The sequence below is a fragment of the Equus caballus genome, chromosome 18 (assembly GCF_041296265.1).
Source record: "Equus caballus isolate H_3958 breed thoroughbred chromosome 18, TB-T2T, whole genome shotgun sequence".
Lineage (NCBI taxonomy): Eukaryota > Metazoa > Chordata > Mammalia > Perissodactyla > Equidae > Equus > Equus caballus.
In genome coordinates, this window is record NC_091701.1 from 1239445 (window position 1) to 1265310 (window position 25866).

General features: G+C 43.4%; 2 protein-coding genes, 1 long non-coding RNA gene and 1 other non-coding gene across 20 annotated transcripts in view; 2 read left to right on the forward strand and 2 right to left on the reverse strand.

Annotated features, from left to right (window-relative positions):
• Positions 1-1849, reverse strand: part of FAM168B (family with sequence similarity 168 member B) — a 39119-nt gene extending 37270 nt beyond the window's left edge. Inside the window, exon 1 of one of the 14 annotated variants that reach the window (XM_070242238.1) lies at positions 1687-1849. The gene's annotated coding sequence lies outside the window, so the exon portion shown is untranslated. Of the gene's footprint in view, positions 1-876; positions 1408-1476 lie in introns of those variants that run through there. The other 13 variants (XM_070242242.1, XM_070242239.1, XM_070242245.1 and 10 more) reach the window with 13 other exon arrangements.
• Positions 57-165, reverse strand: MIR9184 (microRNA mir-9184). Its single transcript, NR_128264.2, has one exon. It is a non-coding gene; the product is annotated as a microRNA mir-9184 (primary transcript).
• On the forward strand, positions 1774-9000 carry LOC138918834 (uncharacterized). Its single transcript, XR_011428652.1, has 3 exons — positions 1774-1920; positions 4031-4063; positions 7241-9000. It is a non-coding gene; the product is annotated as an uncharacterized lncRNA (long non-coding RNA).
• Positions 9001-12418: 3418 nt separating this feature from the next.
• PLEKHB2 (pleckstrin homology domain containing B2) overlaps positions 12419-25866 on the forward strand; it is a 35052-nt gene continuing 21604 nt past the window's right edge. Inside the window, exon 1 of one of the 4 annotated variants that reach the window (XM_023622625.2) lies at positions 12419-12584. The gene's annotated coding sequence lies outside the window, so the exon portion shown is untranslated. Of the gene's footprint in view, positions 12585-12889; positions 13492-25866 lie in introns of those variants that run through there. The other 3 variants (XM_023622626.2, XM_014732353.3, XM_070242247.1) reach the window with 3 other exon arrangements.

Sequence of the window (25866 nt, forward strand, 5' to 3'; positions counted from 1 at the left end):
AAAACCAATAAAAAGTTAAAACAGTATTTTTCAGGGGCTGGCCCAGTGGCATAGTGGCTGAGTTCATGCACTCCACTTCAGTGGCCCTGGGACTGCGGGTGCTCGGCCTGGCTATGGACCTACAGACCGCGCATCAAGCCATGCTGTGGCAGCATCCCACATACAAAGTAGAGGACAGGCACAGACGTTAGCTCAGGGATGACCCGCCTCAAGCAGACAGAGAAGATTGGTAACAGACGTCAGCTCAGAGCCAGTCTTCCTCACCAAAATAATATACATATATATTTTTTAAATGTACTTAAAAAAAAATTTTCAGTTCTAATCTTCTGCATCTGTGACATTACAATACTCATTTTCCTGATATTTGAAAACGCAAATAACTTTGGCAGTAGAATTCTGTCTATCTAACCTTAAAATGGGAATGGTTTGAAAGGCAGTTGCAGAGCAGAACTGAAAATCCTGGCAACTATTTCAGGCCTGATAAGCGGGCAGGAGAGCAGGGACAGCAGCAGACGGGGCTCCCCGCTTCCTCCCGGGCTGCAGGCGCCCGCCCTACACGCGCTCCGACTCCTCCGGAGGCCAGGAGGCAGGCCGACGGCGCTGCAGCGGCGGCCGCGGCCCAGGAGCAGCCAGAGCGAGCCCGCGGCGACCCTCCCAGACCCGGGCCTCCACTCAGGCAGACGGGCCGGGCACAGGCCGCACGGGCGAACACCCGCGCCAGAGCGAGCCGAGCGCAAACCCGCTTCACAACGCCTGAGACAGACAGCCAGCCCTCACGACGCGCACCACAGCGGCTTCAACACCGAGGAAAAACAGCCTTAAACTGCTCAATTCTTGGCTGTCAAGGCTAAAGTAATCCACTACCTGTTTACTTACCAAAGTTTAAATGTGGCCCTATTATTGCCTTAAAAAACCCTTTCACCTAAAGTTTTCCATGTGATATCTGACAAAATAATCTCAAATTACACAGAGATGACTTGAGAGTTTGAGGAGTGGGAACCAGACAAACTTTGTCATTTTACGAGTTTCCTCGCACGCTAACATACTCCAAGCTACTTCTCCGCCCGACCTCAACGCAGCACGAACCCTACAACCCGCAGCAAGCGGACGCGCGCCACAAGAGCAACGCGGCGCGCGCGCCCCAGCCGCCCGCCGCTCGCTCCGAGCGCCCGCGCGGGCCCGAGGGCCCTCTCGGAAACAGCCCGGCTGAGGCGCCCGAGCGCCACCGGCTCGGCCGGGCGGGCGGCGCGCACGTGCGGCAGGCACGGCGCCTCGCGCACGCGCTCGTGGGCGTCCACAGCCGGGCGGCAGCACCGCACCCCGCCGCTCCCCTCGCACAGTTCCCCACGGGGTCGCTCGGGCTCGCACGGGCCCGGCATCGGCGCCGCCCCGGCCGCACAAAGCGCTGCACTTCCGGCCGGGCCGCCGGGCCGCGCGCCGAGCCCGAGGGCACCCGCCCGCCCCGCCCGCACTCACTCGCTCCCCGCGCCGCGGCGGGCGGCCTGGGCCTCGCTGACCAGCGCGCCGGCCCGGGGCGAGCGCCGCGGAGGCCTGCTCCGATGCGGGGGCCGAGCCGCGAGGGCCAGTCGCCGCCGCCGCCGCGGCCCACTCCCCTGCTCCGCGCCCGGCCCGCCTCTCCGCAGCCCGCGCGCCCCGCCGACGCTGCGCAGCCGCCGCGCCGCCGACCTCACTTCCGCCCGGGACGCGCCGCCGCGGAGGCGCGCCGGGCACGTGACTCGACGGCGCCGTCGGCCTGGGGGCGGGGGAGGCGGCGTGCGCGCTCCCGCCGGCGACCGAGAGGACCCCGGATGGAGAGGCGGCGCGCGGCGGTCCGTCGGCCCTTTGGAATAAGCTGCCCTGGGAGGGTTTCCTCCTTGCAGTTCCTGCTCTCGCGCTAATGCGGTGCGGGAAGAGGAACAGGTGGGAACCTGGTTGTAGCGCTTTACTAACTTCTACGAGAAGAAATGCACTTGGTTTTGGGTTTTAGAGCAGCCACCGCCCGGCAGGCGCCTTTGTGTCGGCGCAGGCGCACCCCTGGCCGCGGGGCGGCTCAGTCCCTGGAGCCCGGCGGGCCGGGCTGCGCCGGAGCGCGGCTTGGCGACGCGGGGACCGCGGTGGCTGCGGCGTGGCCGAGCGCTCCGCTCCGCAGACACGGCTGTCCGTGCTCGGCGGTCGTTACGTCCTTTAATACTTACAATGAGCCGTTTTACAAATGAGGAAGTTAAGGCACAAAGAGGCTGACAAACTTCAAGAACACGCAACTACTAGGAAGCCGACCTAGGATTCACAGCCAAAGTCTGGCTTCTGAGTACTTGCGGTTAAAGAGAAAGTTCTGGCTTTCAGCTTTCCCAGAACTGCTCCCGCTGTCTCTGTAACATCAATAGGACCCACAAGTTCCCTGCCTGAGCTGAGAGCCAGCAGGTGTGCCTCGGAGAGAGGGGGTGGCATCCCACGGTGCAGGTGGGACGCGCAGTCTACGGCCCGGAGAGCAGGACAGCAGAGGGGGCCTGGACAAGGCGAAGAGAGCCCCAGCAGCCCCCCTTGCCCTGAGCAAGCAGGAGACAGCCGGCTGTCCGTCCGCGAACATCAGTTACAGTTCCCAAACACTCTACTTGGTATCTGTAAGACTTCAGTGCAAGTTAAAAGAGTTGCAAAGGACGTGATTTCTGGCACGCTGTAAATGTTGATAGTTTTAGATAAAACTGGATGTTACTCTTTAAAACATATCCGTTGGAATATAGATACCATCGTAATTTGATTCTCACTATTTTCCATTTAAAAAAATCTGTAAGTTCTATAACAGTACAAAATGTCATTGTTCCTTTTCCTCCTTGAAGTCCTGCTTCTGTTGTCCCGTTGCCCCAACAGACTATTACCTTACTATATTTGTGTGTTGAGTGTCTTTTTTGGGTTTTTTGATCACTTGTATCTATCAGGATAGCTAGGAAATGCTGCAGTAGCAACAAGCCCAAAAGCTCGGTGTCTACACGTAACAAGTTTATTTCTTACTTAAGCATCAGATCCAAAGCAGATGAGATCATTTAAAAAACTACACAAAAAATAAGACAATTCAGTAACAAGCAATAATCAAAATGAAAAAAAAAAAGGATAGCTATCATGTATCTAAAAGAAGATATAATGGAAGAAAAGATCCATTTTATGCAAGATTACTTATAGGAAAAAGGAACAAGTATATAAATACGACAATATAATACCCAACAATAATGTTTTATAAGAGTTGTGCAACATCTACATGAATAAAATTTTAAATAACTACCAAAAGGACACTTAAACACATGGAGAAAAATACCATATTCTTGGATAAGTAGATTTAACATCAGAAAGATGTCAATCTGCGTAAAGAAATGTATGAATTTAATACAATTCCTGTAAAACACCAATAATTATTTTTAACTAAAGTGATAATTTACATATGGGGGGAAATTCCACAAGAAAAATCAAAAGCAAGACTATCTGCCAGGAAAACTTTGAAAATAAAGAGTAATAGGGAGGGGCCTACTAGACCTGATGGTGAGCCTCGTAATCTCAAGTTTGTGTGCCCGGTGAGCAGCAAGCCAGTCACTGAGACACCTGTGCTTGGACTAGAGAAAGATTTATTCGAATTGGCCAAAACAAGAAGGCGGGAGATAAGTCCTCTCAAATCTTTCCTTAACAGAAGAAGAAAGCTGGGGGTGAGGGGGAGGTTATAAAGCTATGGGGATCGGAAGGACGAGTTTCTCAGAAGCAAAGGGGAAATCCATGTTTCTTTCACTCTAGATAAGCCCTCGGGCAATCAGACTTCTCTGCGGCAACCGCAGCTGGGGCCTGGTTATCTGGTCATCTGATTGTAACTTCCTTGAAGGTATTATTTTTCTTTTGCCAAACAAGCTCATAAATCCTTATGACTCTTCAGTCACCTCTCAGGTTAAACAAGAAAACAGCAAATTAACAAGATTAACTTCTTTTTATCCCATTGTCTGTGTTGGAAACAAGATCAAAGAGTAATCACATTCTTATTGAATATTTACAGTACCCCTCAGATGCCCAGCTTTAGACCTACCAGGTAAGAAAACATGTTTAAAATCCTCCATCAGTAAAGCAGTGTGTTAGGGCCAGCCCGCTGGCTCAGCGGTTAAGTGTGCACATTCCGATTTGGTGACCCAGAGTCTGCAGGTTCGCATCCCAGGTGCACACCTATGCACTGTTTGTCAAGCCATGCTGTGGCAGGCACCCCACATATAAAGTAGAGGAAGATGGGCACGGATGTTAGCTCAGGGCCAGTCTTCCTCAGCAAAAAGAGGAGGATTGGTGGCAGATGTTAGCTCAGAGCTAATCTTCCTCAAAAAAAGAAAATGTTTGCACATAGTATGTTTCCAAATAGTATAAAATACTAAAACATTAATTACTGAACACATGTTTATCAACTTTGTCTCCCTATTGCAAAGAAGTTAAAGATAAATTTGAGTCTGTTAGTAACCATGTCTTATGCCACATTTAAAGATTGTACTATTTAAAAAGGCTTATGCTTTTAGAAGTTTTGAAATGTATTTATAAATTTACTAGTCCACAATTGCTTACTTCTTACTTTTTCACTACAAATTAAGGATTCTAAGGGTTAAGAATTCTAGTAACTATATGTAATAAGAGAAACATCTCTGCATGCAAGGAATGTAGGATATGTGTTTTGATAAAAGAAGGTGTGAAGAACAGAAATGCATTTTCTTGGGGGAAAAGAAAGTAATTTTGTCCTAAAGAGAGGCTAGCTATTTTGGAATGGGAAAGAGCAGGGGAAAGGCAAAATCTAAATGTAAAAAAAAGTGAAGAAAGTTTGCAGAAAGGAATCTTGGGAAAGGAATTTTAATGTGTGGTCAAGCTGGCTAAGATTAAAATGAATTTATTAAAATGAGTTTAAATACCAAAATATGCTGATGCAAAATTAAAATTTGTCTTTCTTTTCTGTTGAAAGGATAAGTTTTTCTTGGGGTATTCGTCTGTTCTCAATAACAGACGATGCAAGCTTCTTTACCTGTTTTTTTTTTTTTTTGAGGAAGATTAGCCCTGAGCTAACTACTGCCAATCCTCCTCTTTTTGCTGAGGAAGACTGGCCCTGAGCTAACATCCATGCCCATCTTCTGCTACTTTAATTGTGGAACACCTACCACAGCATGGCTTTTGCCAAGCAGCGCCATGTCTGCACCCGGGATCCAAACCTGCGAACTCCAGACCGCTGAGAAGCAGAACATGCACACTTAACTGCTGCACCACCAGGCTGGCCTTGCTTCTTTACCTTTAAGCAATATGCCTAGAAAACAAAGATTTTGTCTTTTGTCAAAATAATTTCCCATGTTGTTTCTATAAGATCTTTAATTACTTAAGAAAACTGAGTCTTCTTAGTATTAAAGGAGTTAAGATTTGCTTACAACCACGTAAACTGTGGTATTCACCTTCGAAAACTTTTATTGTTATTTTGGTCAAATAGATACTTACGTATTATTTCATAATGATCTGTGATACTATTTGGTCAAGTGTCCAAACCTTGGATATTTTTGACAAGCTTCTCAAAATATTCAAATTCTAAATGAAGCCTTTTTGATCTGGATGTAACTTTGGGATTTTCCAGAAGTCACCTGGGACATCTCAAAAGATTTGTTCCCTCTCCTTATAAAAAGAGACATTAACTAATTAGGCTTATTTGGTATGTCAAATTACATGATAAGCATGGCCAAATAAACAATAATAAGTCTTTTTAGGTTATATTACACAGGTCAATGTTACTAAAAAGTGTTCTAGAAATTGTATACAATTCCTAAAAATCTGATGTCCTAATATAAATCTTATCACTTCTAATTCTGGTTACTATCTAAAAAGTATGTCACAAAAATACCCAAATTTCCTTGTCAATTGCACATACCCATTGCATTTTAAAAAATCTTTTGTCAGTGACAGTTATTGTTTTACTCTGATGCTTTTACAAATGTTCCATTTTCAAAGAGATTTGTGAAAAAGGCTTTGAGAAGTACTCTGAAATACAGGTGTTGATAATTTTAAGATCATAACAGTGAACTGGGTGGGAATTTTTGGAAATTGAGTGGAGGACTGATTACTTTGAAGTTTTGTTTTCCAGATTTAAAGGACCCCCTTTTCTCCTCTCCTTTAAGCTATCTGTAACTTAACAGCCGTTTCATAAAGTGTATCTTTGCAACAAGGGTTGCAACATTTATCTTTTTCTCTCGCCTGATTCCTCTAGAATTTGGAAGTTCTTAAGTGTTCTTTTTCATGACAATGTATGTATTTACATGCGTGAAAGTCTGTTCCCCTTGTAACAGGACAATTGAAAGTGTTGGCTACATTACCAAAGCTTTGACTAGAGTGGTGAGTTCAAGAAAGATGTACATACACTCAGGTATGACCAGACAGCTTTGACAAACAAAAATGGCAAGCAATAGGATATATTGGAGTATATGAGGAAGCCATTTGGTATAAACCTAATTCAGCCTGACTTTGTTTTTTCCAAAAGGGCCTGATTGTGGCTGTTGAGCACACATTGTATATCTGCATAGACAATTTCCTGTGGCAAGAACAAAGGCCCTTGAGATAAAGGTGCAACTTCCCCCCACATTAGCATTTCCTTAGGGATAAGCATTTTTCCTTAGGCTAGGAACTGATTGCTGCACTCACCTTTGACCACCCACCTCACCTGTGACCACTCAGCTGGAGACAACAGAGTGCCACCCTGCTGTGTTCACTGAGACAGAAGACCTACCTGCTGTTTCCATCAATCGCTGTGCCGACAGAGCAGTCTCGCAACTATTGTGAAAGGGACATTTCAATCCTATGTGAGACATCCTCTCTGAGGGTATATAACCACTCTGTGCACCCCACTTCTTTGGTGCTCTTTCTTCCTTCAGGAAGAAAGGCCCCGGGTTATAATCCTCAGATTTAAGCTCAGAATAAACTCACCCAAATTTTCATTTACAGATTGGTTATGGATTATTTTCGTCGACAGCTTTAAGGAACTCCTTGAAAAATTGACCTAGTACCTTGCTTACAAGATTTCAGCAAAGCAATCTTAAAAAAGAATTTATATGGTCAAGCACTATTTTTGCTGCATTAATATAAATAATCAGGCCAAGTTTAATATAAACAAATTAGTTTTACTATGACTATCTTTAATAAGAATGGGGATAATTGTTTGTATCTTTGTAGATATTAACTTCTACCCTTATTAATTGTCTTTAAGGTTTGGTTATATGCCTGAAAGCTGGACTGGATCCTAAATTCTTCTAATTTCCTTAAATGGCTGTGATGAGCCAAACTGAAATTTCCAATTTTACTGCCCTTGAAATCTCCTTGGAAGGGACTATATCGAGTCTTCCTCACTACCCTGGTGGCAGCCAAACTTGAGAGACTTGAGCCTTTGGTACACACCTCACAGATAAAGAAGGCTCCACCTGTCATGAAATCCTGTACAAATGCTGGAGATCTCCAAATCAAATTGACTAGGAAGAGAAGCAGTGACATCTGAGGCAGACAGCTTTCCAAGATGACTGGAGCAGGCCTGTATTCCCTTTCTCACTGTTGCTTCTTCTCATTATCTCTTTGGAAAGACAATGTTCTTGTCTGCATTTCCCAAACCCTTGTGAAAATGGGAAAGCTCTTTTGATTATTGCCTTTTGGAAACAGCCTTATCATGATCCTGTGACAAATTAATCTTTTCAGTTGCTTTTTATGAAGGGTTAGAAAGTTCAGAATTCACAGAAGTCTTTCTTTCATCTGGCCTATTAAATGACTCTGGGTTCTTATCCAAATTCAAGGTCTCCAAATTTGCAACCCTACAGGCTGTATTATTGGATAACACATTTGGTTCCCGAACAGTTTTATTGAGATAACAAGACTGTTTTAATATGTCTTGAAGTTTTTGCTATTTTTGCAAAGAGTTCATCACCTATGGCTTCATATTTATTCCTGCACTGTGTCTTCCCAATGCACTTAGTTAATTCTTTCAGTCTGAGTGTGCTCTTACTGTATTTGTCGTTCTATTTTCTCTTCATAACAAATCAGACGCCTCTCATTGGTCCACCCCACTAAGCCTCTGTTTAGCTGGTTAACCTCAGGTTTGGGCTCCTAGTTTACAACTTGGAATTGTCATGTCACTTTTAATTCTGTTTTGTATAATTATTTTGTTTTGTATTTTTTAAAATGTTGTTGTTTTGCTGGGAAAGATTGGCCCTGAGCTAACATCTGTTGCCAATCTTCCTCTCTTTTGTTTTCTCCCCAAAGTCCCAGTACACAGTTGTAAGTCCTTCTAGTTCTTCTATGTGAGCTTCCACCACAGCATGACTACTGACAGGAGAGTGATGTGTTCTGTGCCTGGGAACTGAACCAGGGCCGCAGAAGCAGAGCACACCAAGCTTTAACCCCTAGGCTGTCAGGGCTGGCTCTTAAGTTTTTTATTTTCTTGCCTGTCAAATCTTTGTAAACATGATGTACACAATAAGGTGATGTTAGCTCAACAATTTGAAATAATTTCCTATGCTTATGACCTCAGACAACTATAGACTTTGAATAACAGGTGCCTGAGAGCTCTCCCTCCTAACCTTCCTTGTTACTCAAATGTGGCCTAAATGATTTCCAACTACTGTGCACTTTCCCTCCAGTGTGGGACACGACAACCGTGAAAGGTCCTTCCTGGCACTGAGGGACAAACCACTAAATGCAGAAATCCTGACTCTTGATTAGCAATGCTTTTGGAGAAAGATCTTGATCAAAGGGGAAAAATGTGAAAATTAATAAAGAGAAACTTCATTTAAAATGGAGTTGGGGGCCAGCCCAGGGGTGTAGTGGTTGGGTTCCTGTGTTCCACTTCGGCGGCCCAGGGTTCATGGGTTTGGATCCTGAGCGTGGACCTGCACGCTGCTCATTAAGTCACGCTGCAGCAGCATCACACATACAAAACAGAGAAAGACGGGTACAGATGTTAGCTCAGTGTCAATCTTCCTCAAGCAAAAAGAGAAGGATTGGCAATGGGTATTAGCCTAGGGCCAACCTTCCTCAAAAAAAAAAAAAAAAAAGAAGTCAGGAGGCTGGATAGGGGATCTCTCACACAGTACCTCTCAAGGTCAGTTACAAGAAAGATAGTCAATTACAGACCCCAACAGAAAAAAGTCATCAACAGGAAGAATCAACAATTACAGGGGGCGGGCCCCATGGCCAAGTGGTTAAGTTTGCATGCTCTGCTTTGGCGGGGCCTCAGGTTTCGCTGCTTCAGATCCTGGGAGCACACATGGCACTGCTTGTCAGGCCATGCTGGGGCATTGTCCCACATGGGACAGCCAGAGACACTCACAACTAGAATATACAACTATGGACAGGGGGGCTTTGGGGAGAAGAAGGGGGGAAAAAAAAGATTGGCAAGAGTTGTCAGCTCAGGTGCCAATCTTTAAAAACAAAACAAAACAAAACACAATTATAGACCCCAAGAGGAAGAAATGTACATTGCATGCTAAACAGAAATCGACGACCTCAGGGACTCAGCCAGTGAGAAACCATCACCACCCTGAACTCTTGCTTTTCTTCAGTGGACTTTTATTCAAAACAACCCCTCCCAATTTCCTCCTTTTTCTCTATAAAATGATGTTCCTCTACTATGATTGTTGGACTTGCCTATGGCTTTTGCCATAGCATGTGGGTCTTGAAATGCAATTCTTTGTTTTTTCTCGAATAAAGTCATTTTACTGGTAAAATAACTTTTATTTTTAAGGTTGACACCTACATATATATATACATTCCTTGAGATACTGCAGAAAACCAAAAATGAATCCAATAAAGAAAAGAACATGAGAAGCTGTGATTCACTTAGAAAAGGTAAAGAAGCTGGAAATAAATGAGTGTTTATATTACCTCCTGTTATTTGGAAGATCCTCACTCTAAATTATATGAGATGTGGGAGGCAGACATGACATTTTACTTTATATCCTATTTAGATTTTCTCTTTTAACCACAAGAATGTACCACTATTTCTTATTTTTTTTTACGAGGAGGATTCGCCCTGAGCTAACATCTGTGCCAATCTTTCTCTATTTTGGATGTTGGTTGCCACCACAGCATGGCCGATGAGTAGTGCAGGTTGATGCCCGGGATCCAAACCTGCAAACCTGGGCTGCTGAAGCGGAGCAAGCTGAACTCAACCACTACCGCATGGGGCCGGCCCCATCACTTTCTTTTTTTAATAAAGGAAGCAATACTAGTAATCAGGGCAAAAAAGGGAGTGGGGGTAATCAACACGTAATTTGGCATGACTGAGTTGAAGACCACAAATTCTAAGGAGCCATGGAGCCAGGTGACTGACACATGGGGATTCCCAGTGTGGCTTCTTGGAAGCCCCTCTCAGTTCCAGACCAGAACCCACACCTTCCGTGCTGGCAGATGTGGGTCTGTAAGCAGGTGTTCTTGCCCACAGGGGGCCTTCTCCTGCCTGTACTTTCCTCATCAGCAACCGTGGACAGAAAGCCAATTTAACTGAACTAAAATACTTACCCAGGGGACATTCCCTGCTCTGGCTCCTGGAACACCTACTTAAACTGAACTGGATTCAAATAGTACTTTTTCCTGTTGTTTAAGTGATTTTAAGTTGTTTAAGTGTTAAGTGATTGATTAAAGAGAATTTGGAAAATACAGAAAAGTAGGAAGAAGAAATAGGTCATCCGGAGTCCCATCACTCACAGACAATATGTTACTGTATTTTTGGGCACTCCTAATCGGAGTCCTGAAAGACACCTAAGACCAACAGTGAAGGCGGCTAGCGCCAGACGCACAGCTCTAGGGTCAGCAACCTCAGTGACCTCGGGCAATTTGCTCTACCTCATCCATGGGTGGCGGAATCAGGAAGAATTTCAGATGACGCTAATCTCTGAATTCTGTGTTGAGGATGCCACACTATCTTACAGATTAGGTTGGAAGGCATCACAGGACTCCCTACCCTGCATTTCTTTCCCCGGGAGAGGAGCTAGATTAAGACAGGAACCCTTACCACCAGAGTTTGGAGTTCTGAAGATCATTTACCACTGCCTTTCCCAAAGTTTTGTTTTAGCTTTTTAAAAGTATATATATATAGAGAGAGAGAAAATTTATATATAGAAAAGATGACAAATGTTAAGTGTACATCTTGATAAATGTTTCTGTACACATATCTACCACTCAGGAGTAGGGTTGCCAGAAGGTTCCCTCAGGCCACTTCCCAGGCATTCTCCCTACCCTGCTCCCAGAGGCCCACAGGGGCTTAAAAGTATCTTAAAAGTTGAGCAGTAGAGATAATTAACGTTTCCCTTTTTCTCTCCATTGTTTTTTTTTTTAATAAACTTTTTATTTTGGAATAATTTTAGATTTGCAGAAAAGTTACAAAGGTAGTCTACTCTTCACTCAGTTTCCCCTAATGTTAACATCTCACATACTCATGGTACAATTGTCAAAACTAAAAATTACTATTAACTAAAATCCAGACTATATTTGGAATTTACCGATTTTTTCACTAACATTTTTTTTTGTTCCGGGATCCCATCTATGACATCACATTGCATGTGATAGTTTCTGAGTCTTCCCTTGTTTTTCATGCCCTTGCTAGGTTTGAGGAGTACTGGTGAGTTATTTTGTGGAATTTCCCTCAATTGGAATTTGATGTTTTTCTCATGGTTAGACTGGGGCTATGCTTTTTTGGGAGGAAGATCAGAGGAAAAGTGACCTCTTCATTACATCCTATAAGGGTAAATACTATCATGACTCATCACTGTTGATGCTAACCTTGATCACATGGTACAGTACTGTTTGTGAGGTTTCTCTAGTTATTTTTCTCCCTTCCCACGCTGTACTCTTTGGGAGGGAGTCACTATGCACAGCCCACACCCAGCGGTGGGTGGAGATTAATACCCCTTCTAGATAGGGTATGATTAATTAGAATTCCTATATAAGGAAGATTCATCTCTTCTCCCTATTAACTCATTTAATCATTTATTTACAGCAAAATGGACTCTAGCATATTTATGTTATATTCTCTGTTACAATCTAATCCTATATAATTGAAGTTGTTGCAGAAATTGTTCCACGTTGGCCTTTGAGAGCTCTTCCCGGTTGACTCCTGTGACCTCTGACAGCCTCCATGCGTTTACATTTCCTAAATTGCTTATTCCTGGCGCTGCACGATGCTGCAGACCTCGCTTGGGCTCCCCCGGACCCGCTCTAGCGTCACTCTTCTCTCTAAGGAGACCCGGTTTCTTTTATTGGAGGGGGCATTCAGAAGCAAGGTCTGCGCGCGCACCGCCCCTTCTGGGCTGGAGCCCAGCCCGAGCTCAGCGGAGCCGGCGGAGACCCCGCCCCCGCCCCCGCCCCCGCCCCCGCCCCCGCCCCCGCCCCCGCCCCCGCCCCCGCCCCCGCGACAGCCCGAGGGGCCCGCCCCGCCGCGGTTTGGGCAGGCGGCGCGCCGGGCGCATGCGCGCCGGGGTTGTGACGCGGCGACGGCAGCCGCGGGCGCGAGGCGACGGAGTCCGGAACCGCGGCGGCGTCCTGGTGTTCCCAACGCTCCTTGCTCGCAGGTGACCGTCCCGGCCAGCCGGCCCTCCACCCCGCACCCCTCCGGGCGCCCCTCGCCCGGCCTCGGCCCTCCGAGCCGCCCGCTCCGCCGGAGCGCGCCCCCGCAGGCGCCCCCGGGCCCGCCGCAGCTCCGCCCGGGCTCCCGCGGTGCCGGCCGCAGTGGCCGCAGTGGCTCGGGCCCGCCCGCCCGCCGGCTCGTGGCGTGCCGTCCCTTCGCGTCCGGTCGCCTCCCGACCCGTGGGGTCTCCGCGGGCGGGGGGTGGGCTCGCGTCGTCGCGGGTTCCCGCCGGCTCCTCTCGGACGCAGAGGGACTGACGTGGGAGGCGTCCTGAAGGAGTCGCGGCGCTGCGGCTGGGCGGAGGGCAGGGCGAGCCGGGCCGCCGGGCCTTCCGTGTGTTCTTGGGCCCCGCTCTGACCCGGAGCGCGGCGTCGCGCCGGGGGCCGGGCGCTGGGCCTCGTGGAGGCCTGCTACAGGCTCGGGGCGTGGGGCGCGCGCCGGGACCGTGGAGTGCGTCGGCCCCGGATCGCGGGGCAAGTCAGTGACCGCTGTGCGCGGCAGGCTCCCGCCCCGCTGCTGGTCCGCGGGTTCCCGACCCTGCGCCGGTCGGGGCGTCGTTCGCGGGCAGCGGTGGAGACGCTCCGGCTGGGCGGGCGCGCGTCTGGGCTTCCAGCGCCCGGCGTCCGCGCCGTGCCGCCGCGTTTCCTCACTGGCCTCCACTGTGCTTTTCCGCCCCAAACGCCCTCAGCCGGCTCAGGGCTCCGAGCGCTGCGGGTCGTCCCGGCGGGCGGCGCGGTGCCCGGCGCCTTCCCGGGGTCGGTGCGTGCTTCCTGGAGGAGGCCGCAGAAAGGGCCAGAACCTGACGGCCAGTCTGTACTAGCATGGTATTTTTATTGGTGTTAGCACGTTCTGTAAGTAAATTGCTGTTCTTTTTTTTTTAAATCGAGGTAGTATTGGTCTATAACATTATATAGATTTCAGTCTTCTTAAATTTATTGAGACTTGTTCTGTGTCCTAACGTGATGTCTCCTGGAGGATGTTTCATATGCGTTGAAAAAGAATGTGTATTCTGCTGTTTTTGGATGGAATGTTTTGTATACATCTATTAAATCCATGTGGTCTAATGTTTCTTTTTTTGTGTGAGGAAGATGGTCGCTGAGCTAACGTCTGTGCCAGTCTTGCTCTATCTTATGTGGGCTGTGGCTTGACAAGGGGTGCTAGGTCTGGGCCCGGGGTCCAAACCCGCAAACCCTGGGCCACGGAAGTGGAGCACACCACTGGGCTGGCCCCCTCTAATGTGTCTTTTAAAGTCACTGTTTCTTCAGATGTTCTGTCTGGATGATCTATCCATCCATGTAAGTGGAGTGTTAAATTCCCCCACTGTTACTGTGTCACTGTTTGTTTCTTCCTTTAAGTCTGTTAATATTTGCTTTATGTATTTAGGTGCTCTTGTGTTGGGTGTGTAGATATTTACAAGTGTTATATATCCTCTTGTTGGATTGTTCCGTTTATCACTATGTAATGCCCTTTTGTAGGTAAATTTCCTGATAATCTCATAAGGACAGAATTTATGAAATGTCTACATCGATGGTATAGAAAGAACAGATAACTGACATTTTGTGTTCTTCCTAGGGAAGACAGGTTTTTCTTGACTCCCTTTAGAAGCTTTCTATGCTTCCCACCTTGCTGTCCTATGGTAATGTTTGATTTCCGTCTGCTCTCCTCTGCCTTTTTTATTTTTTACTAGATATCTAAAGAAATTAAAGAATTACTTTATCAGTGTCAGTAACTATCAAAAATTGCAGAGAGTGAAATAAACTGTTAAAAGTGTTACAAAAAGTAGGCCAGTTGAACTAGTCGTTTGATTGGTTGTATATTTACTTCTGAATCTAGTCATGGGTACAGAGAGTTGAACTTTCTTGCCTCTTTGTTTTCTTGGTCTGTCTGCCCTTTGATGAGTGCTTGTTATTAAGCAGTTGTTGCTAGCTGGAAGTGACCACTGCCACATACGAACTGACCTCTAAATGGTGCTAGGTCACTCTGACCTCCTTGTCCCCTGTGTTGTTGTGAAGTACACTGGAGACTTCTTGTGTTTACGATACTGTCCTTGAAGAACAGAGTTTTTCTCCCTTTCATGAGGAAGTGACTTACAGCGAAGGTCCAGAGAACACTAGAGGACCTAGGGTATTGAGAACGGGTCGGTTGTAGACAAGTGACCCTGAATTGCAGCTCTTAGAATGAAATAGTAATGTAATTATAGCAATTCTCACTTTGGGAGCATGTCCTACAGGGCTCCTTGGGCATATTATTTAATTCTCAAAATAACCCCACGAGGTAACTAGTAATATCCTGTGGTTCAGGTAAGAAAAGTGTGGTTTAGAGAGGTTTAGTCTCTTGCCCAAAGTCATACCAGTTAGTAAAAGGCAAAGGGAGTCGACTTCAGCCTCAGAACTGCAAGATTCAGAAGGCAGTGTTCTTTCCACCTCTTAAATTGGCCCCTTTTGGATTCAGTGCCTTTAAAATGATTTGGAGTTCACATTGAAAATAATTTGAATTGTTGGGTATGGTTTATATTTTAAAAGTTTCCATAAGTTTTCTTGGCATGTGAGTATTGTAGCTATTTTCCAGCTAGTTTGCCAGCATTTTATCCTCCAGAGACGCACAGCAGGACTTTAGACTTTGTCTGATGAGTTTTAGTTTATGCATTAGGTCTTGCTCCAGGGCATGAATAGTGAAATGTTGGAATAAGTTGTGAAGTGCTGTGGAGTGAAGCAAGGTAAGGCAAAGAGCTGCTGTTGTTCCTTCAGAGACTAATTCGGTTGTGTGTTCTGGAAGGTTTTTGGTTTGATTTTTTATTTTATTTAACTTTTTTCTTCTAGGGTGTATGCGTTCAAATTTTGACCCTCAAGGGCGTCTGAACTTATGAAGTCTTCTAAGCCATTTGAGAAGCACCCTGATGTGCTTCTGTCTTCTAGAATGTTTTGGGCAAATTTAAGTCAAGTTGATAGTGAGGAAATAATAGTGATAACAGTAATAATATTTGTTGTAGGAGCAGTTTTAGTAACTGTCAGGCACTATGTCAAACACACCTTATTTCACCCAATTTTCCAAACATCCTCTCTAGTAGGTGTTGGATTTTATAGATGAGAATAGGGTAAGCCTTGGAAAAGTTAAGTAACTCGCCCACAGTAATTTATAAGTGATTGAGTCAGGATTTGAATGTAGGTCTTTTGACTCCAAAGCCTGTATTCTGAAGCATTAGGCTCTATGAATTTTTAAAAGCATATCATCAAAATCATACTTTGTGATTTTTGGTTTCTAAAGATATACTAAGTTCCTCCGCCCAATTTAAAAACAAAAGCAAGGAACTGTTAGAAGGAAGGTTCAAGTAGGTGGATTTCATCCAGGGTTTTTTTTTTTTGTATATTTGAAGATATTTAAATTATTGCTTACGTGTTTACATGTATCAAAAGAATACATATGCAGAGATTGGAAAGCCAAATACTGCTTTAAACCTCAGAGCAAAAAAATCAGTTTCTTGTTCACTCCCTTTCCATTAACTAGAGACAACCATTTTTACCTTTTTTAGTTGCCTTTTTTAATAGTATTTTTATATTTTGAGATGTGATGATATATTATTGATTTCAATATAGTCTTTAATTCCCACCATATAAGACTTTTGCTGCTTTGTAAACACTCCTCGATCCAGTTTACCAGAAACTCTAAGATGTTGTCAGTCCGTCTGTCCGAGTCATCCCTGTTCCTCCCCACCACCCCCCCGAACTCTGTCCTGCTCCAATCTAGACTAGTGTCTCTCCCAGGCCTATTGCAGCTGTCTTCCTGGGACCTGCCTTCACCTGCTTCCTGGGCATTTTCTTTCTCTTGGTCTCTTGTTGGATCCCTTAGTTCCTCTTGGTTTATTCTCTCGTTTTGGTGGAACACGTTCTTCACTAGGTTGAGGTGGAATCAGGGTACATGGATGGTAAATCTTGAGCCTTTGAGCATGTATGTAAATGTCTTTATCTACCTGATTAATAGTTTGACTGGCTATGGAATCCTGGCTTGGAAATAGTTTTCTGTCAGCATTTTGAAGATACTGATCCATTGCTTTCCAGCTTCCAGCACTGTTGGTAAAGATGCCTTGTGCTTTTCTGATCCTTTATGTGTGACCTCTTTTTTTCTCTGGGAAGTTTTTAGGTTCTATTCTTTGTCCCTAGAGTTCTAAAATTTCTGTCATATACCTTATTGAAGATCTTTTTGTAAAAATTATTATTGAGGTCATAATAGTTTATAATGTGAAATTTCAGTTGTACATTATTATTTGTCAGTCACCATGTATCTGTGCCTCTTTACCCCTTATGCCCACCCCTCTGGTAAGCACTAATCTGTTCTGTTCCCCTCTCCTGACCACTAAACTGTTCTCTTTGTCTGTGTGTTTATCTTCCACATACGAGTGAAATCATGTGGTGTGTTGTCTTTCTCTGTCTGGCTTATTTCAGTTAACATAATATCCTCAAGGTCCATCCATGTTGTTGCAAGTGGGATATTTTTGAATATAAGAAGTGATTTGAGTCTGCAGAAGAATTACCCTTTTTAAAAAGTCATGAGTTAACTGTTGCTAATTCTAGTGTAAATTTCTTTCTGTCTTGTTGTAATAAGCTAGTTTTACCTTTCTCTAACTTTTGAGCTATTTTATGTAGACACACCAAAGATATGTTTATGGTGGTGTCCTCTAGATGTAGAAACTTCTTTTTTTCCTTTTTGATTCCTGACTCAAGTGGCATGAAATTGATTCCCAAGTCAGCTGTTCAGTTTCCTCTTGGTGACATTCCTTGAGCTCTAGCTACTGGAAGAGTAAAAGAAACCCAGCTTTACCCCAAGGAAGCACCAAAGAAAACATAGGCAACTCAGATGTTGACCCATACAATGAGTAGATGATAATCAGATAATAGGAAATCTCTAGGTCCTTAAGATTTTATCTTAAGCTCTCTTTTTAACTCTTTATGTTCATTGGTGCTAGTGTTGTTGCTAATCTTACAGGCATGTAAAATTGTTGAACTCAGAATCTTAAAGACCTCTGAATAAATGAAGTTGTTCTTAATCCCAGTTACAATAGTCTGATGTTTTGACTGACTTATGACAGCACACATAGCCAAAACAATATCAAGAATCATTAGAGATTTCTAAAAACTTACCACAGAAGTTCAGGAAACTCCGTTTTTGTTGCCTCACATTTTTACACTGTTCACTTCGTTCCAGAACCACCAGCTCATAAGGTACCAGCAAAATTGTATGGCAACATTTCAGTCAGGTTTTGTGTGTGTATTATAAGTAGGTAGCTCCTAGTACCCACAAGTAATTTTTAGCCTATTCCTGGATATTTTCTTTTTCATATGAAATACAAACTGAGAATTCACATTGTGATGGTAGGAAGTTTTAGTGTAAATATCCAGGATTTGGCATGAATGAATATGTGCTCCATACCCTTCCAGTTTTATGTTCTGGGGTAATAACATCACTGAAGAGATGTGATGCCATCGATAACACTCCTTTGCTTGTCTTTTTAATTTGTAAGTTTAAACTGTTTCTTCCATTAGAGTGTGAGCTAGATGAGAGCGGGCGCTTTGGCCTGGTCACTGCTGTATCCTTAGTGCCTATTGCAAGGCTGGGCACACATTCCGAGCTCAAGGAATATTTGTGGAATGAAAACATGATGGTGTTATTTCCCTGCCTCAAATCCTTTTGAAAGTAAATGATTATTTTGGGATGTTTTAGGCTACATGTTGCAGGAAACTAGTTCAACCCAGTTTAAATAGTAAAAAAACCTGTCGTTTTGCTTAGCAGAAAGCCTTGGATTCAGACGGATTTCCTGGGTGGCTGAGTCAGTGGCTCTGCAGAGTCAGCTCTGCTCTCTCTACACTCAGCTGCCCTCAGGCTGGTTCCCTTGTGGCAGAAGGTGGCTGCCAACAGCAGTAATCAGCATGCACATCCCCTGGGAGGAGGAGGAGAGATCGACTTTCTGGATCTAGTTCCCCTAGGACCGTATACGAACACATAAGTGTGTGGGGGAGAAATGGGGCAGGATGAGGAACTTAGTTTCTTTCCTTTCTTGGTGAGGACAGACAGCATGAGTTGGCAAAACTTGCAGGAGATTAAGAACCTTCAGAGTACAAGATTATGGAGATGTCAGAATATAGAATGACTAAAGCTTATGGAGCTATTTTTCTAAAAGTTTGAAGAAGTGAGAATTCAGCCATATTTCAATGTGGGCAAAATTAAATAAGGGGGACTCATTTGTTCTTCTGAGGTGCCCACTTGGGCTTTTGCTCCATTTTGCTAACCTTCCAAACCATAGTGCCTTAAAGAGAACACTTGAAAATGCTAAGGTAGAAAACAAAAGTGGCCCATAATCTCGTCCTCCAAATATCTGTTAATTTCAACAACAACAACAAAAGAATAAATAATAAAAGGATATAATAATGCAGATTGTTAAGAAATTTTAGATAGTACAGAAAGGTGTAATAGAACCAAATAGTCACCTTCTTTTCTGATGTACACACAGCATTGCCTCATTCCTTTCCTCGGAGGTACGCATTGTTAATAGTTTCTATGATTCCTTCCAGAAAACAGCCGTGCAGGTGTCAGCTTGTCAGCACGCACTGTCCCACCTCACTCCTTCCTGTCTGCATCGTGGCCTGTGCTGTGTGGAAGTGCTCATTGCGCAGGCCTCTGCTGTGTGCACTTAGGGTAGGGCTGGTGGCGTGCAGTGTGAGCTGTGCTGTAGTGAGTATACCTGCGTGTTGGTGAACCTGCACCCACGTGAGTGAGGTGGATTCCTAGTAATGGTGAGGTTGCTGGGTCAGAGTATATGAAAATGTAAAATTTTGGAAGATACTGTCAAATTCCCCTTCTAAAAAAGCTTGCAACATTTTTTATTCCTGCCATCACACTTTCTCTTTTCTAGGTATCACAGTTGTTTTCATTTGTGTCCATCTGATAGATAATATTGTTAACTTGTGTTTTGAATTTCATCCATTGATTTGAGAAATTGAGTATCTTAGGAGTTTCTTGCCCCTGCATGTTTCTTTTTCTGTGAACTGCTAAATGATTGCCATTTCTGTTATATGTGAGCTTTATGAGTGAAGGAAATTAGCTCTTTGCTGCCATATGGCTATAAATGTTTTTTCTTAATCTTTTATTTTTCTTTGTATTTTTTTAATTGAGATTGATAGTTTACGACATTGTGAAGTTTCAGTTGTACATTATTACTTGTCTGTCACCATATAAATGCTCCCCTTTACGCCTACCTCCGACCCCTCTTTCCCCTGGTAACCACTAATCTGTCCTCTTTGTCAGTGTGTTTACCTTCCACATATGAGTGAAATCATACCGAGTTTGTCTTTCTTTAGCTGGCTTATTTCCCTTAACATAATACCCTCAAGGACCATCCCTGTTGTTGTGGATGGGACGATTTTGTCATTTTTTATGGCTGAGTAGTATTCCATTGATATATAAACCACATCGTCTTTATCTTATCACCAGTCAATGGGCTCTTGGGTTGCTTCCATGTCTTAGCTATTGTGAATAATGCTGCTATGAACATAGGGGTGCATAAGCCTCTTTGAATTGCTGATTTCAAGTTCTTTGGATAGATACCCAGTAGTGGGATGGCTGGATCATAGGGTATTTCTATTTTTGATTTTTTGAGAAATCTCCACACTGTTTTCCATAGTGGCTGCACCAGTTTGCATTCCCACCAGCAGTGCATGAGGGTTCCTTTTTCTCCACAACCTCTTCAACATTTGTTATTTTTTGTCTTGGTTGTTTTAGCCATTCTAACGGGTGTAAGGTAATATCTTAGTGTAGTTTTGATTTGCATTTCCCTGATGATCAGTGATGATGAGCATCTTTTCATGTGCCTATTGGCTGTCCGTATCTCTTCTTTGGAGAAATGTCTGTTCATATCCCCTGCCCATTTTTTGATCAGGTTGTTTGATTTTTTGTTGTTGAGTTGTGTGAGTTCTTTATATATTATGGAGATTAGCCCTTTGTTGGATATATGATTTACAAATAGTTTTTCCCCCTTGGTGGGTTGTCTTTTCGTTTCAGTGCTGTTTTCCCTTGCTTTGTAGAAGCTCTTGAGTCTGATGAAGTCCCACTTCTTTATTCTTTCTATTGTTTCCCTTGTCTGAGAAGACATGGTGTCCAAAAAGATCCTTTTAAGCCTGATGTCAGAGAGTATACTGCCTATATTTTTTCCTAGGAATATGGTTTCAGATCTTACCTTCAAGTCTTTGATCCATTTTGAGTTAATTTTTGTGTATGGTGTAAGAGAATGATCTTTACTTTCATTGTTTTGCGTGTGGCTGTCCGGTTTTCCCAACACCATTTGCTGAAGAGACTTTCCTTTCTCCATTGTATGTTCTTAGCTCCTTTGTCAAAGATTAGCTGTCTGTAAATGTGGGGGTTTATTTCTGGGCTCTTGATTCTGTCCCATTGGTCTGTGTGCCTGTTTTTGTGCCAGTACCATGCTGTTTTGATTACTATAGCTTTGTAGTATATTTTGAAGTCAGGGACTGTGATGCCTCCAGCTTTGTCCTTTTTCTCAGGATTGCTTTAGCAATTCAGATTGTTTTGCTTCCCCATATAAATTTTAGGGTTCTTTATTCTGTTTCTGTGAAGAATGTCATTGGGATTCTGATTGGGATTACACTGAAGCTGTAGATTGCTTTAGGTAGTATGGACATTTATTTTTGTTTTTCCCATCCATGTGCATGGAATGGCTTTCTATCTCTATGTTGTCGTCAATTTCTTTTAGAAAAGTCTTGTAGTTTTCTTTGTGTGGGTCTTTCACATCTTTGGTTAAATTTATTCCAAGATATTTTATTCTTTGTGCTGCAGTTGTGAATGGGATTGTGTTCCTGAGTTCTCTTCCTGTTAGTTCATCATTAGTGTATAGAAGTGCAACTGATTTCTATAAGTTGATTTTGTACTCTGCAACTTTGCTGTAATTGTTGGTTACTTCTAGTAGCTTTCTGATGGATTTTTTTTAGGGTTTTCTATATGTAAAATCATGTTGTCTGCAAACAGTGAAAGTTTCACTTCTTCATTGCCTGTTTGGATTCCTTTTAGTTCTTTTTCTTGCCTAATTGTTCTGGCTGAAACCTACAGTACTATGTTAAATAGGAGTGGTGAGGGTGGGCACCCTTGTCTTGTTCCTGTTCTCAGAGGAATGGCTTTCAGTTTTTCCCCATTGAGTGTGATGTTGGCTGTGGGTTTCTCATATATGGCCTTTATTATGTTGAGGTACCTTCTATATCCATTTTAGTAAGCGTTTTTATCATAAATGGATGTTGGATCTTGTTGAATGTTTTCTATGTGTGTGTTGAGATGATCATGTGGTCTTTGTTGTTCATTTTGTTAATGTGGTGTATCACATTGATTGACTTGCAGATGTTGAACCATCCCTGTGTCCTTGGTATAAATCCCGCTTGATTGTGGTGTATGATCTTTTTAATTTATTGCTGTATTGAGTTTCCCAGTATTTTCTTGAGCACTTTTGCATCCCTGTTCATCAGCAGTATTGGCCTGTAGTTTTCCTTCTTTGTATTGTCCTTGTCTGGCTTTGATATCAGGGTGATTTTGGCCCTGTAGAATGTTTTAGGAAGTGCTCCATTTTCCTCAATTTTCTGGAATAGTTTGAGAAGAATAGGTATTAAATCTTTGAATGTTTAGTAGAATTCTCCAGAGAAGGCTTCTGGTCTTGGACTTTTATTTTTGGGAGGTTTTTCATTACTGTTTCAATCTCTTTATTTGTGATTGGTCTATTCAGATGAGTCTAAGAATTTATTCCTTTCTTCTAGATTTTCCAATTTGTTGGCGTATAGTTTTTCATAGTATTCTTATAACCTTTTGTATTTCTGTGGTATCTGTTGTAATTTCTCCTCTTTCATTTCTAATTTTATTTATTTGAACCTTCTCTCTTTTTTTTCTTAGTGAGCCTGGCTAAAGGTTTGTCTGTTTTGTTTATTTTCTCAAAGAACTGGCTCTTTTGTTTCATTGATACTTTTTACTGTGTTTTTTGTTTCAATTTCATTTTTTTCTGCTCTAATTTTTGTTATTTCCCTCCTTCTGCTGACTTTGGGCCTTGTTTGTTCTCTTTCTAATTTGGTTAGGTATAGTTTGAGATTGCTTATTTGAGATTTTTCCTGTTTGTTGCGGTGAGCCTGTATTGCAATGAATTTCCCTCTTAGGACCACTGTTGCTGCATCCCAAATGAATTGGTATGGTGTGTTTTCATTTTTATTTGTCTCCAGATAATATTTGATTTTTCCTTTGATTGCCTTAATGATCCCTTGGTTGTTCAGTAGCATGTTGTTTAATCTCTATATCTTTGCCCCTTTCCTGTTTTTTTTTCTTGTAGTTTATTTCTAGTTTCACAGCATTAGGGTCAGAAAAGATGCTTGATATTATTTCAAACTTCTTAAATTTATTGAGGCTTGCTTGTTTCCCTACATGTAATCTATCCTTGAGAACGTTGTATGCACACTTGAGAAGAATGCGTAACCTGCTGTTTTTGGATGGAGTGCTCTCTATTTATCTATAAGTACATCTGGTGTAGTTTTCATTTAACTCTACAGTTCCCTTGTTGACTTTCTGTCTGGATGATCTATCTATTGCTGTAAGTGGGGTGTTGAGGTCCCCTACTATTATTGTATTGTTGACATCTTCTTTTTGTTAATAGTTGCTTTATGTACTTTGATGCTCCTGTGTTAGGTGCATATATATTTATAAGTGTTATCTCTTCTTGGTGGAGTGTCCCTGTTATCATTATATACTGCTCCTCTTTGTCTCTCATTACCTGTTTTGTCTTGAAGTCTACTTTGTCTAAGTATGGTGACACCTGCTTTCTTTTGTTCACTATTAGCTTGGAGTATCATCTTCTATTACTTCACTCTGACCCTGTGTTTGTCTTTGGAGCTGAATGTGTTTCCTGGAGGCAGCATCTTCTTGGGTCTTGTTTTTTAATCCTGCCACTCTGTGTCTTTTGCTTGGAGAATTCAATCCATTAATATTTAGAGTGATTATTGATATGTGGGGGCCTAATGCTGCCATTTTATTTTTCCTTTTCTGGCTATCCTTCATTTCCTTTGTTTCTCATCCCATGTATTTCAGACTACCAATTCAGTTAGTTAGTTTTCTATGTTGATTTTCTTAGTCTTCTCCTTATTTATAATGTGTGTCTCTGTTCTAATTATTTGTTTAGTGGTTACCCTGTGGTTTGTATAAACATCTCGTAGATGAGGTATTCCATATTCTGATGGCCTCTTATTCCCTTAGACTAAGCCAATTCTATCCCTGTCCTCTTCCCCTTCGAAGTTGTTGTTGTCACATCTTTTTTCTTCTTATATTGTGAGTTTGTAGTTAAAATGACAAGATTATGTTTATTCTTGGCATTTTCCTTCCCTTTATCTTTAATGTTATAATTAAGCATTCGCTAACCTGTTCTGATGGAGAGCTGCAATTTTCTGATTTTGTCTTTCTACTTATCTCCTTGCTCAGGGTTTTGTAACCCCTTTTCTTTTTTTTTTTCCCCAGGTCTGAGGGCCTTCCTGAGGATTTCTTGTTGGGGGTTCTTGTGGCGATGAACTCCCTTAACTTTTATCTGGGAACGATTTTATTTTTCCATCATATCTGAAGGATGTTTTTGCTGGATAGAATATTCTTGGCAGCAAGTTTTTGTCTTTCAGAGTTTTGAATATATCATTCTACTCTCTCCTAGCCTGTAAGACATCTGCTGACAGCCCAATAGGGGTTCCTTTGTAGGTTATTTTCTTCTCCCTTGCTGCCCTTAATATTTTTTCTTTGTCATTGACTTTAGCTGGTTTTACTACTGTATGTCTTGGCATTGGTCTTTTTACATTGATAAAGTTTTGAGAACTCTTGGCTTCTGTCGCATGGGTTTCCAGCTCCCTCCCCAGGTTTGGGAAGTTCTCAGCTGTTATTTCTTTGAACAAACTTTCTGCTCCATTCACCTTTTCTTCTCCCTCTGGGATACCTATAATCCCTACGTTGCATTTCCTAATTGAATTGGATATTTCTCGGAGAGGTTCTTCATTTCTTTTTAGTTTTATTTCTCTCTTCTCCTCTATCTGAAGCATTTCTGTATTTCCATTCTACAGACTGCTAATTCTGTCCTCCAAATTATCAGCCCTATTGTTCAGGGAGTCCAGATTTTTCTTAATCTCCTCCATTGTGTTTTTCGTCTCCAACATTTCTGATTGGTTGTTCTTTATAGTTTCAAGTTCTTTTGTGACATAGCTCTTGAACTTGTTGTGTTGTCTATCTGTATTCTCTTTTAATTCACTGAATTTTTTTTTTTTTTGAGGAAGATGAGCCCTGAGCTAACATTTGCTGCCAGTCCTCCTCTTTTTTGCTGAGGAAGACTGGCCCTGAGCTGACATCCATGTCCATCTTCCTCTACTTTATATATGGGACGCGTGCCACAGCATGGCTTGCCAAGTGGTGCCGTGTCCGCACCCGGGATCCGAACCTGTGAACCCCGGGCTGCCAAAGCAGAACATGAGAACTTAACCACTGTGCCACTGGGCTGGCCCCTCATTGAGTTTTTTAATGATAGCTATTTTGAATTCTTTGTCATTAGGTTATAGATTTCTTTGTCTTCTGGATTGTTTTTTGGGTACTTGTTATTTTTCTTCTGTTTTGTAGATTTAATATATTCTTTTCATACTTCTTGATGGCATGGATTTGTGCCTCTGCATAGCAGTAGAGTTTGGTTACTGCCTCCACTTGGTGCCACTAGGGGGAGGGAGCAGGAACTGTGTAATCTGTGCCCTCCAGGACCCCCGTCAGCTTGGGATCCTTGGGATTGCAGTGGCCCTGTGGGTCTCCCATCAGCTGTGGGAACGATCACATGGGGGCTTCAGGCTGCTGCTGCCTGCTTCCATAGATCTGCGTAGACATGCTCTCTCCTTAGGAACCGCAGACATGTTATGGGCTTTCAAGATAGCTGGGAGTTGTTCACCCAGACTCACAGCTCCGCTGCCGTCTCGTCCTGCTGGATCTCACTTGCCTCCTCAGGGCTGCAGCAGAGCCATGGGGGTTTAAGGCAGCTGGCAGGTTGCTCGCCCAGCCGCCTGTGTCTGCTCCTAGGTTGCACCAGCCTTTGTGTTTGGTGGGCGAGACCTCTCCACTAGGGCCAAGACAAGTCTCTCCCTGGGGCTACTCTGGGACCGTGGATTTTCCCCACTCCCCAAGGAGGGCTC